A 12803-nucleotide genomic window follows, 5' to 3' on the forward strand; every position below is an offset into this window, starting at 1 on the left:
TGTCACAGCCCTTGCCTCCCCTGCCTACGTCTCGTAGGAAAGCCCCCAAGAGCTATTGCCATCTGTAGCAGCACGATGACAAGTGGTACACTGCCTAAAACAACACAGGGAACCACAGACATTTGGAAGTGATTCAGGTGAAAATGGTGCTTTGTAAAATGAATAACATGCCACCGATTGATTTGTGAGACTCACTGCTAGCAAAGCACTGGCTTCTTCTGGGCACTGTGCAGCCAGCCCTAGGGATGAAAAGGGAGGTTTTGATCTGCTTGGAGCTCACTTGCATGCTATAACTCCAGGACTGGGGGTAAAAGGAAAGACAATGTGGAATGCAAAGACCTGGTGACCTAATTCATTAACTACAGGCTGCTTTCAGTTTTTTGCCTATGCTTTGCTATGCGCATCTTGTGGGTTCTTTTTTACATATATCTCTCTTTTCCTTCTTCCTGCCAAGAAAGAGTAGATATTTAGACTTCCCATTTAGTGTGATGATATCACATTTATTTATAAATGTTCATCCTTGAAATAAAAGGACAGAGATGATGATAACTGCTTTGCATTTAAACTCCTTGCCCAGGGTTTGTGCTACAGCCTCACAAGTTTAGCTGGCCCCTGCTTTCAAGTCCTCTGGACGATGAGCCACAGGTGCTGGGAGAGCTATCCCTCTCTGGCTGCATCCACAAAGCTGTCCTCCCTCCTCCAGCTTTGCAATGAAGTGTTTTCTCCCAAGAGTTGTGATTATGAAATGTCACCGTGGAAACAGTTGGAATATAATATGTGCTTGCTTGCTTTCCCCCCACCCTTTCTCCCCTCCCACCAACCTCCTCACTTTCTGAAGCTATGTTTGCTGTACAAGAAAAATCCTTCTTGCTCCCCTCCTCCCCCCAAACCTGCAAAGTGGAGTGTCTGTGCCTCACAGTTACCGTGACAAAAACAGATGCCCTCAGAAAGTGTCCCTATTCATTAACAGCTCCTTGGTATCTTGTAGCAAGGCAAAACCTACCAGACTCAACTGGGTGTTACTGCAGGTACCAGGACTTCCTGCCTTCCTCTGTCAAATAATAACTTCTTCAAAATGACATTATAAAGAGGCTTTGAGCCAGTAGGATCCTGGTCTGCTGTTGCTATAACTGTCACTGCAAGAAAGCCTCTACAGCAAAGCATAATTCCCCATCACACACCTCTGCTGTCCCCTCAGCTCTGCTGTCCTGTTCCCATTAGTGCTATAATGAGCATACAACACGGACACACATCTTGGTTTTCTTTCTCGTGTCCCACCACCCAGAGACAGGTCTTTAGATGATGAGTTCTTTGTGCTCTGCCTATGTTAATAAAGCACGATTTTCCCCTAATCATGATTTCTTCCACATTTCTCATCAGCATCACAAAAGGTCAGAGCTGTCCACCTGGGAGTGGAAAGGTCAGTTCACTTTGGATCTGACACGTGGTATCTCATAGCTCCTGGAATATAATCAGCTCACTTCATATTTATTTTGTGTGACTGCAGCACTATAAAAGAGCGGGGGTTGTTCCAGAGAAATCTTCAGTCTCTTGTAAGGAATGTGTGAGCAAACCCAAGGGAAAATTTGAACTCAAGAGAGAGATACTGAACAGACCTCTCTCTCTGGCAGAGAATGCTGGTTTAGTAATCAAAAATCACAAAGGGAATTTAGATGCCCACTGGTATTTGTTAATTTTAATTAATGGGAATTGCATATAAAAATCCCCCAGGCAGTTGTGATAATTTCAGGAAGCAGGGCTTTGAGGACTGAAGACATGGACCCACTTGGTGGGACCCTTTCCAATGCACTAGTCATTAGAAGTGGTCCAAAAGTACTCTCCACAGTCAGGTGTACATGTATGGCAAGACTATATGGGGAATCAAGAGTTCTCTGAGGCTGATGCTCTTCAGTACAAAGCTCAGCTTCTGTGTTTTCTCCTATGGCAGCTTATTTGTCAGCAGCAATGAAGATGGGGATGCACCCTCACAGGAGCTGCTTCCTCGTAGTCATGCAAGCCATAGCCTTCCAATAAAGTGGCTTGCAGTTGCTGCTGTCCTCATTGCTATGTCCTCATTGCTGTCTCACCAGCAGCCCCACACACTGCACAAGCAGTGTAAGCTGGTCTGATAGCACTTTGCCATAAGGTTAGCTCAAGAAAAAAAAAAATAATGTAGGTCTTTTGGGTGTCATACACCAGTATCTGCACTTTGAACCCATTTCTTCAGCTGTTTTGTGCCTTTAACAGTGATCCGGGAGCAGGCACAGGAAATCCCTGAGACACGGTAATGGACACCCCTCCTACCCTGGCCTCCAAATAAGCAATTCAAATTGGCATCGTCTCTCATCAGAATTGTTAATTCTCCACCATGTGACAGTCTCCTGTAACTCCCAGGCTCACCAGGTGGAGAAGAAGCAAAAAGACTCTCGATGTAAATACTGCCTCTATTTCTGACGCGCTTTCAATTCTCTGCGAAAGCAACCGATCACTTATGTCCCCTTGCCCTCCTCACTGATCCCTGCACTGTAACAACCCCCTGCAGCAAAACTCCTTTCACACAGGGAGGTGCATGAAGGCAGCTCCAGGACAGGAGCAGTTGGCCCAAGATCCATCTATGTTCAAAGCCTTGGTAGCAGCAGGGATGGAAATGGATCCCTGACATCCATGGCCACATGCCAACCTGCTACCTCCACAAGTGTCCCCCAGCATGTAGAGATGGAGAAAAACCACTCAGCCTGGGGCTGCAGCTGCGATGGGAAGAGCCAGAGTGCAAAGGTATCCCTGATAGTGAACAGTGCTCACCCTGTCACCTGCTTCTACAGAGCCCCTGCAGGGTTATCCAGCAGGGCAAAGCCTCTTCCCCACAAAACATTTATCGAGGGTCCTATGTTCCTTTTGGAAAGGAATTCAGGACATCTGCTTGTTTAGTCCTAATCAGATGTGGATTTTTTCTCTAACTGACTGTGACAAATCTCTGTCCCCAGTTACTAGACAATTCTCTTTCAACATCAAAGCAGAGCAGGTGATAAGGGAATCTGGCCCATCCATACCTGAGCACCAGTAAATTACAAGGCACTCAGACAAGCCTGTAACCTTAGGCAAGGTGAGTTAGGAGTGGGAGGTTCAACTGTGGCACTGTTGCTGTCTGTAGATTTTGCAGTCATATTTAAGCCTGTCCATCAAAACCGGGCACTCCACTTGTTCCCATCTACTTCCACCCACAGCTTTCCTACTTCAGGTGGTGAGTTGAGATTTGGTATTAGTGTGTATTCACTGACTAACCCCACTGTTTCAAACCTCAGTGTCCAGAAAATACTGGTTTGTACATTCTTTTTCCCCCCATGTTCATTTATGATTTCCTCCCCCACCCCCTCCATCTCAGATCATCATGAACACAAGTATATCTGCAGAGCATACACTGTACTGGGTTTGGTACAGACACCTACATTCAAACAACTTGACAGTCTATAGTAAAAGGAGAGAAAGCACTTCAGACATTCATATGCACAAGGCCATGTATCAGCTTACTGCGAAAAGGCACAAATCTGCTTGTTTTCCAACCTACAGCACTGTCTTTTGTTCACAAAGGTCCTTTAAAACCACTTCTGGGTGGAATAAACAAACAAAAAGTTTAATATCCTATGAGTCTCCATTTGCACTCTGTGTGGGGTAAAGTGCTGCAAGACCTAAGATACAACATTTTATACAATTGGCAAAAAACTAAAGATGCCTTTGACAGAAAATTGCAACCTTTCACTGAAAAATTCTCTCAGAAAATTGGTGTTTTCTGTTTGTCTGCATTTCATAGAAAATAATTTTCTTCCTAGTGTTTCCTTTCTATAGGTTTGGAAATCTGAAAAAACTCTGGCAAAATCCCTGGAAAAAAAGATGGGCAGGGAGGAGTTCAGCCAAAAATATTTCATTTGCCATTTTTCAGTGAAAAGTCAACAGCTTCTACAGTGCGTCTACCACATGATCTTGCAGGCAGACATGAGATTCTCCATGAGATGCACAAACAGAACTGACATTATGGAGATTGGCACCAGTGTTTTCTCCTTCATGCAGCTTTGCTTTGTATAATATTGTGGACTACAGCTTAAAGTGAAGTCTATGCTGAAAAAAAAAAAACCTTGGTCTTAAGATCCATAGGAACAAGGCTTTTAGTCAAACCACAAGGTGAAAGAGTAGCTTAGGCAGAAATATTCAAGGCTAGATACACATTGGGAATGAGCAGGTACTTCAGCAGCATTGCCTAGTAGGCATTTGTATGAGTAGTAGGAGTGTGATCACACAATTTCCATCCCTCCTCCTGTGACTAAAATCCATCCCAAGGAATCCCTGCTCCAGGTCATGCTGTTTCCAGCCAGCCCCCATGGTGATCTGGGTGGACCCCACCATCCCCAGCCCCAAACTGCTCCCAGGGGCAGCCGTGGTTGGGTGCAAAAGGCAGCATCCAAGTAGTCCTGTAACCATGACAACATTCAGGATCGAAAACACACACATTTCAATTCCTTGTAGTAAAAAGGAAATATCAATAAAGGATGGAAGCCACTTTCTGTACATTTCCATGTTCCTCATAAGAAAGTCCTTGGGAATATCCCAGTTCTTCTGTATATGAAAATAAAGGAGGCAGAATCTACATCCAGTACTGACTGCTTCAGGGTCAGTTACTCCTGTACTCTTTTTTCTAGTTTAAATAAGATATCTGAATTTCTTTTGCACCTATGCATTTTAATATTCATCTTAATGTCTCAGATAGGTTGTTTTTTCCTCTTTCCTTTTTCTTTCTTTGCACCCCCCATCTTCCTCCTAAAGTGAAACACTCTGTATGAGTGACAGTCATTTCTTCTGAGCACACAATGACTGTGATTTGAATGTCAGCCCTGCAAACATGATTCAATGCGGGTTTCACTTTTTACGTTCCCCAGCTGCAAAAGAAGTTGCACAGTTCCATCAGTTTATCATGCTGCTGATAATAAACCCCCTCCAAGTCACTATGGCAACGAGGCTAATTAGAAATGGGCTAATGTTGGGGTTGATCCTTTCAAATTTCTCTAGTCTAGGCTGCAACCAGATGGTTAAATGGTTAAAGGACTCAGAACTTCCTGGTTTAAGAGAAAATACAAGAGAAAAGGGTCAGTCGCTGCTCGTTGTGAAATAGGACCTGAATCTTTTGGCATTTACACCAAATGTGCTTGCATGGACTCTGGCTGGTTTGGAGACCCATGAAAGAGTGCCAGAAGAGTACTGCCTTGGCAGAGAGCTCTCCAATATGGGAGGAGATTCCAGCTGAGTTATCTGAGCAGAGCCATGGCACAGCCCCTAGCTCCAGGATGCCCACATCACCCTTGTTTGAAAGGTCTACAAATCAGTTTGGAATAAAAACATTCCTTTTCTCCTGCTACTATTTCTCATAACAACAATGAAAAGGATTCTCAAAGAGTAACTCCACAGAGAAAATACATGTAAGAGGGCAAAAAGCAGAGGACTTCACTAAAATGCCTGTCAGCCTGGGAGAACTTTGTAAGGGGCTTCCAAAGCACTTTGTTAGAAGGTCTCGTCAAGTGCTGCTGCTCTGTCCTTAACAACAGCAGGAGCATCACATAACACTCAAGGAGATGGTAGAGTTATTAGGGCTCTCCTCATCACTGCTGGCTTTGCCTTAGTCAGGATCAGGAAAGCAGACAAGGGTGAAATGGGTGCAGAACAGAGAGCTAATCTCTGTAATGAACTTGTCCTGATCGAGGATGACACAAAGTGAAAAGACTGGGAAAAAATGTTTGACCAGACAATATCTTTTGCATGTCTCTTCAGGTCCAATCATTCCGTTGGGCTTTGCCAAGACTGTCACTGTGCAGCTTTGTGCAGGACAATGAGTAGGACCTTGTGCTCGTGTTACCAAGTCACAAAATGTTGAGACTCTTTATCTGCATTGCGTAAGGATGATCAAAGATAAATTCAGATCTGGTGGTGGCTGGAGCTAAATAAATAGAGAATTTGCACCTATTACTCCTGTTCTTGTCAGGCTCTTAGGTAAGATTCAAATTGTAGTACTGCCAGTTCTGCACTCTTTTGAACAATTATAGAATGTGCTGAGGTTTGATTTCCTTTTAAAATATATTTTAAAGAAGGAAAACAGTAAAATTACAGCTCATATTTCCTATAAAGGTGCTGAAACTTTAGGTAAGGAAAAGAAACTGCATAGTTTTTAAGTGTTTCATTTGAAAGGCAGAGATTGTGGTTTTGTAACAACAAAACCTCTTTCTTCAGAAACAGAGATATTATTGCTAAAAATGGTAGCAGATTTCAGAGGAATTTTAGCAAATGCATCAAAATATACATTTAAGTTCCATTCTATGTCCCCAAGCTGGTCAATGCTAGATTTGCACCTGCTGGGAGAAGCAGCAAACTGTTCTGGTCCATGCTATGGGGATGTGCACATGTACACACTTCACACAGAAGTGCTGTGTCTGCAGTGGTTCTTCTACATTGTGTTCAAGAAATTCATCTTTTTCTAATGAAAGAGAGAAACTGACAGAATTCTAGCATGTCAAAACTGGAATAAAGACAGTTGGCTATTCCACAGTCTAGGCAGAAAGTAACAAACAGCTCTCCAAACTAAAATGACATGTAAAATTTGCAGCATTTCCACCAAATTGGGTTCAGACTTGAGAGGACAGTTGATCACAGACAGTCAAGCAAGCACATCTGAAGATACCACCAGCCCTCAACCAGGTCATGATTGTAGATTTAATCCATTGGAATGTGATAGAAAATGGATTCACTTACACCACTGCTGAGGAAGGACTAAAAGGGAGCAGACAGTCATTGCTGACAGCTGAGCTAAAGGCACTGTAGCTTCTTGAGGTGCTGTGACCCCAGTGCTTGACAGCACAAGCTTCCCCTGGGAGAGCTAGAACTTTACTTTCTATTATGCTGCTCCATAACACCTCAGTCAGGCCACTTTTCTCCCTTCCTTTCCCACTCTTTTCATCATTTTGTAATGACATAGGAGAAGTAGCCATCTCCTACAAATTGCTCTACAAACCCTAGCAACTTGGGGCCTCTAGGTGCTACTGTAATACAAATAATAAATACAGGACCTGAGTTTCTTGGTGACACAGAAACTCGAGACAGCGAGTTGAACCTATTTTCCCCCGTTACAGAAATGTATTTTTTGCAGTATGGTTCCCTCCTCTTTCTCCAGCACTGCTTCCCAATATGCTCCTAGGCAGTGGGAAAAGCCAGGCAGGTAAGACCTCTCCCGTCCAAGAGTGATGCAGCAAGATGTGTGCAGCTGCAGCTGTCAAACATCAAGAGAAATCATTAAAAATCCAACACCCCAAGCTATGCCTGTTACTGAATGTCCTTTAGGGCTTATTGTTCTAGCAAGCCTGCTGTGACTGGATCTTTTCGATGTTAGATTTTCGTTGAGATGCGACTGGCTCTGTAGAAATTGTGAAGCTTCAAAGCTGCAGCTCGGGTCTGATTAGAGCCTTTGGCTCCTTCAGTCTTTACACACAATGACATGTAGGTCATTGTAGAGTGTTTTTTTGCTGGACCTTTGAATTGCTGGCTCTTGCCACAGTGTACCCCAAAGAGAAGCTGCTGACTGTGGTTGAGCACTGAACACAGGAACAGAACAACAAATCTGTGGTTTGGCTCCTGAATAGGAAATTCCTGAGCACAAGCACTACACTAACTAGTGGTTCCTCCTCCATCTCTCCACTTGACATCCAGGCAGGAGTAGAGAGGCTTCTGTACCATTTTAGGTAGACCACTGAGGTGGCTAAATTAGGGAGTCAATCCTTTTTTCACCACCCAGAAAAAGCAAAGAGCAAATCAAAGCTGTGGTCCAGACTGCCATGGCTGAAACATTATGCACAGAATCAGGAAATGTAAATATGTCTTTCCCTGCATAAGAGAAAATTACAGGCAGACCCGACCCCTTGAGTATTTCTAAAGGCAGCACAGGCAGGGCTCTGGTTGCAGGCAGCAGCCCCAGCTCCCCCTTTGCATCCATGGGGAACAGGAGGAGTGTAAAGAATTTTCCTCCCTGTGCCCCTGAAGCAGTCAAGGGTGGTAAGAAATGCAGAGCAGCATGGACATGGAGCAACCTCAAGCATCCTCCTGCCCTCCTTGGACAAAAATAGGCCACAGAAGGGACAACCTGCTATCACCCAGGGCTGTTTTAGTCAGGGGGCTCTTCCCTGGTAAAATAACCTTGTGCAGAATGAAATTTGAAGAAAGATTAATTTAAAGCATAAAAAAATATGTTACTACTAACACTCAGCCTATTTTCAGGCTTAGGGGAAACTCCAACCTCTCTGTACTTACCTATGACTCAAGGGTTAAGAAAAATTTATCAGAATAATCGCATTTTTAAATGTGATTTAAAATAGCCCTTCATTTTCTACTCATCTCAACAGGCTACTTCGTTTCCTTTCTGGCAGGTATAGTTTGCATGTGAAATTGAAAGCAGAATTGCTTTTAAAAGAAAAGTAATAAAAAGAGTTGTCATCCCTAAGCCACAGTGCTCTGCCCACTTGGGAACAGTGTGCTCCTGCCAGTCTGTGCTCTCTCAGGGCCTCTTTCAGCTAATGTGCCACCTGATGAATGTGAGAGATTGATGTACCCTGCCCAGAGACAGAGTGAGCATAGGGAACCTCATTTAGAAATCGCAGTGTCTGCTCATTCCCCCATCGTGCCTCCTCACCTTTTGATGGGCTGTGTTCTCACAAGAGGCTCAGGTGTCATGGGACAAAGGACTGATACTGGGGACAAGCAGCAGAATTTAAAGAATTTAACTACCTATTCTTTCTAAAGGAAACTAGAAGGCAGCATCTCCAAGCCATGACTTCAACTCCCACTGCCTCCAGGACACAGCCTTTCTCCTCCTGAGCCAGATGGAAGGTCCCAGGGACAGCTTTGCCTCCCATGCTGCATCCACAGCACCTCACACCCTTGGATGCTGTGCCCTGCAGAGCTACCATATCCCCATCAGACAGGACAGCACCATCCCAGACTTCAGCAAGGAACCCCTGCACTACAACACAATGTCTTTTCTTAGACAACCTTTGGAAAGGCATACAGTATTTACCTGGAAATTACTAGTGATGCAAACATTTGCTCTGTGTCTGTGCTTACACCAGGCATATTTTTAATATTCAGCCACATGAGCTTCAGGAACCAACTCTGGCTGTGAAGACAAAAATTAAATGACAGCCCCTTCCACATCTGCCCAGTTTCATGGGACGTGGAAATACTGGCACACAAAAGCTTTTTTTCAGTAAGCCAGAGTGCAAATGACTGAGGAAGACTTTGACACACTGCTTTCCTAATGCTTTTCGCTGGGTGTGTTTTAAAAAGTTGTGGCTCAGGGCTCCAGACTGTCTCTCTCTCTCTGCCACTAAAGTAATACCATTGGAATCAACAATTATAATCTCTCACGAGTCTGTGGCTATTAAAGATTAAGAAGGTTGATTTTGAAATCTATGGATTTCCTAAGGGAACTGAGAGCAGAGCCTGTGCTGGAGCCCCAGGTTATTGCTGCTGGCACTCTGTGCTGGGTTTACTGGTTGTTTCCTGCCCTGTCCAGGGCACAATGAGACACAGGAACAGGGAGTCCTCTTGCAGCCTTGCCATCCCTGCTGAGCTGCACTTGGTCCTGCCCTTTCCTGCAGATGTTCTTTACACAAGACCAACATCATGAGGTGGTTTTGTAGGAGGCAGATTGCCCCTGCCAGGGTTTCTTGTCTGCCATCAGCCATTATGTCAATCGGGACACTGGGTCAAAACTCACAAACTTAGCCCATATGGAATAAAAACTTCTTGACCTGCCATCTCATTCTCTCCCTTATACTGTTATGTTTGCCTTTGGGAAATCCACTGTGAAACTCAGAAGCGTATTAAGACAAGCTATAACTACTGGGTATAATGTTGGCTTTGACAAATAGATTCGTTAACTTGTGTATTTTTACGGTGTGTGACGCCATAATTTAGCCAAGAATCAAAATGTTTTATAATGTCCTGTTAAACAAACAAAGTCAATAACACAGGCTCTTTCTGCCTTGAAAGTCTTTCTTTGCCTAGAATATGTCCCATCATCCAGAATTTATTTTGCACTCTCTGCAGCAGAATGAAGCATAATGGGTCCATTTGCTATAATGCTGCATTAGTTAATGATCATTTATGCTGACTTGTTACCCATTAGATTCTAAGCAAAACTTGCACTGGGTACAAATATCACCCTGAAACATCAATTCCCAGCTCAGCACCTTGGTCTTTCCCCCCCCTCTTCATGATATGGACAATGTTGAAAGGTTTCTTGGAAGAAGGTTCCTGTCCTGTTCCTGAAGTGCATCTCTTGCCATACATAGAAAACTTACTTCCTTCACAGAGGAGGGGACATGGTACCATCTAAAGTGTTCTGGGTTGAGAGTTGCTACTACAACTTTACACATACTCTGTCCCTGTATCACCAGAATGTTTGCAGGACTTGAAATTAAAACAGAATTTTTTTAAAATTTATTTTTGTTTCCAGTCTCAACATTATGTAAATTCTTTTCATCCCTTCTCATACAGTCCCATCTGTAGAACAATGAACACGAGCACTTTTTCAGGACCATCAACACTCCTGCTGAGTCCAAGCACATTTGTGACACTAGTGTAAATCAACAGGTCTAAAAAAAATGGAGCAGTCTTAATCCATGTGCCTTGCAAGCAAAAGACCCTGGAAAATAGGAAAATTCAGATTTTGCAAATGGAAAATACAGACTGACGAAAAGTGGGCTTCTATGACTATGCCAATTTTAAGAGTTTAATGCTAAGAGATTATAAAAAAATTGCACAACTCTTCCAAAGACTTATGAATACTTGAAAACATAGTTTACATCTCTTAATATATTTTTTCTCATAAGCTTTGAGCTATGAAGGAATAAAAGGTGAAGGCAAAACATCTGCCTACTGTACAAAACAGTACCTACTGTTACTTAAATAACTATTTGTGATTTAATAATGAAAAGCTACCACTGTTACACTGTCACAGGGAAGAACTGCATTAGACATCATCTGAGGTCTGAAAGACCTAGCTAAAAGAAAAAAGATAAAGAAAGGAAGAGAAAAGATTTCAAACCAGATGTTTGCTTTGAAATCTCACGGTGATCTTCAAGTTATCCCACTTTCATTCAAGAAATAGTAGAGGATTAGAATGCACTTTGCCAAAGCAGGAAATTTTGCAAGAACTTGCATGGTACTGACAAGTCTTTTCAGGAGTAAAGCAGTCTCATCTTTTGTGTTTTAGCACTAAGGAGGAGTTTGGGCCCTTTCCCCCACTTCTTGTACACTCAGCACCAGGCAGCACCATGAGCTGCCCACGACATTCACACCATCAGCCTGCATAGAGAATTATAGCTCCTGCTCTCTGTCTAGCAACCAAGTCTGCTTTGTAGACTGCACATGATGGCACCAAATAATCAAACAACTGTATTGATCAAGCCTAAGTGATTTTACTGGGATTCTTCAAGGAGAAAGTGACTTTTTCTAAGACCCAGGTGATATAAATCAATGACACCCCAAAGACACTATCAGTTTACTACTTGTTTGTCCAGAAGGAAAAGAATTTTTTTTATATATATATCAACTGCATGTTTTTTAAGGTCACAGTTTTGTATGTCTTACTACTGGAAAGTAGGTAGGTTTGAATTTCTATATTAGTGACAGTGACACTGCATGTACCACAATCATTTTGAAATAATGCCTAGTGAGGATTCCTTTGGACTCCACAAGGTAGTTATTGTTGATTAAATAGTAATTGACTTTAAAAGCATATTAAATGAGGACTTATGAGCAAATAAACAGCAATGTCATTTATGAAAAATTGTTGCACAGTTGCTATGTCATGACTATTCTTCAATAATCAATTATTACTTTTAAGATTTAATACCTGAATACTATGAGCACAGAACACTTGATTTCAGAGTGCTGTCATTTAAACCATGGGAAAGCTGTTATTATAAACATGAATCTTTTGCACTATGTTGCAGGATTTTGCTGGTTTTGTTGCTGCTTACCACTGGTGAGGAAATAGGTTGCTGTGGAGGTTGATTAGGAACTGCAGGCTCTTTCTCCCATGTTATGACTCACCAAAGAAGTCAAACAAAGCCCACTGCAGTGGGAAGGTTGCTGACTGCAGATGCTCATGTCAGGTCCTGGATAGAAATCATTAACAATCCCATCCTCCTGTTGCTTCTCGAGCACTGAAATCCCTTCAATTCATTTTGTCTTCCTCTACAGCCACAGAGGAAGGAGAGTTGAATGAGCAGAGAAGGACAAACCTCTTCCATAACAATATTTGGCTACAAGGGAAAGAACAGGGCAAATGGGGCTGGTCCTGCTGAAAAGCAGCAGCAAAAATCCAGCTGTGCCCTGTTGGGTAGAGCCAAGGTCAGAACTGACATAGTGAGGCTGAGATCTGTCACACAGGGGAAACCAAAGAGTAGAAATTTCCCTGACACAGGCATAAAGAGAGGACAAAAATAGACAAATCAAGGACATTGCAGGGAAAGTATGAGGTTTAAGTAAAGATAACACAAAGTGGGACTCAGAACTGTCTCATTATGAGCAAGAAGTGCTGAATGTGGAGACAAGGCTTTGCAGCTGACTTAAGATGGAAGTAAATGTCTACAAGAGCAGTAGATGACATACCTCTTATGCAAGAAGAATAATACAGCTGCTCTATAAAATCACCAGCCTTAGAGCATGGGCATCCAAGAAGTCTGTGGAGGGAATTTGCTTCTCTATAT

This window comes from Manacus candei, unplaced genomic scaffold (genome assembly GCF_025592945.1).
Source record: "Manacus candei isolate 608988 ecotype Guabito, Panama unplaced genomic scaffold, ASM2559294v1 h1tg000037l, whole genome shotgun sequence".
NCBI classification, from domain to species: Eukaryota; Metazoa; Chordata; class Aves; order Passeriformes; family Pipridae; genus Manacus; species Manacus candei.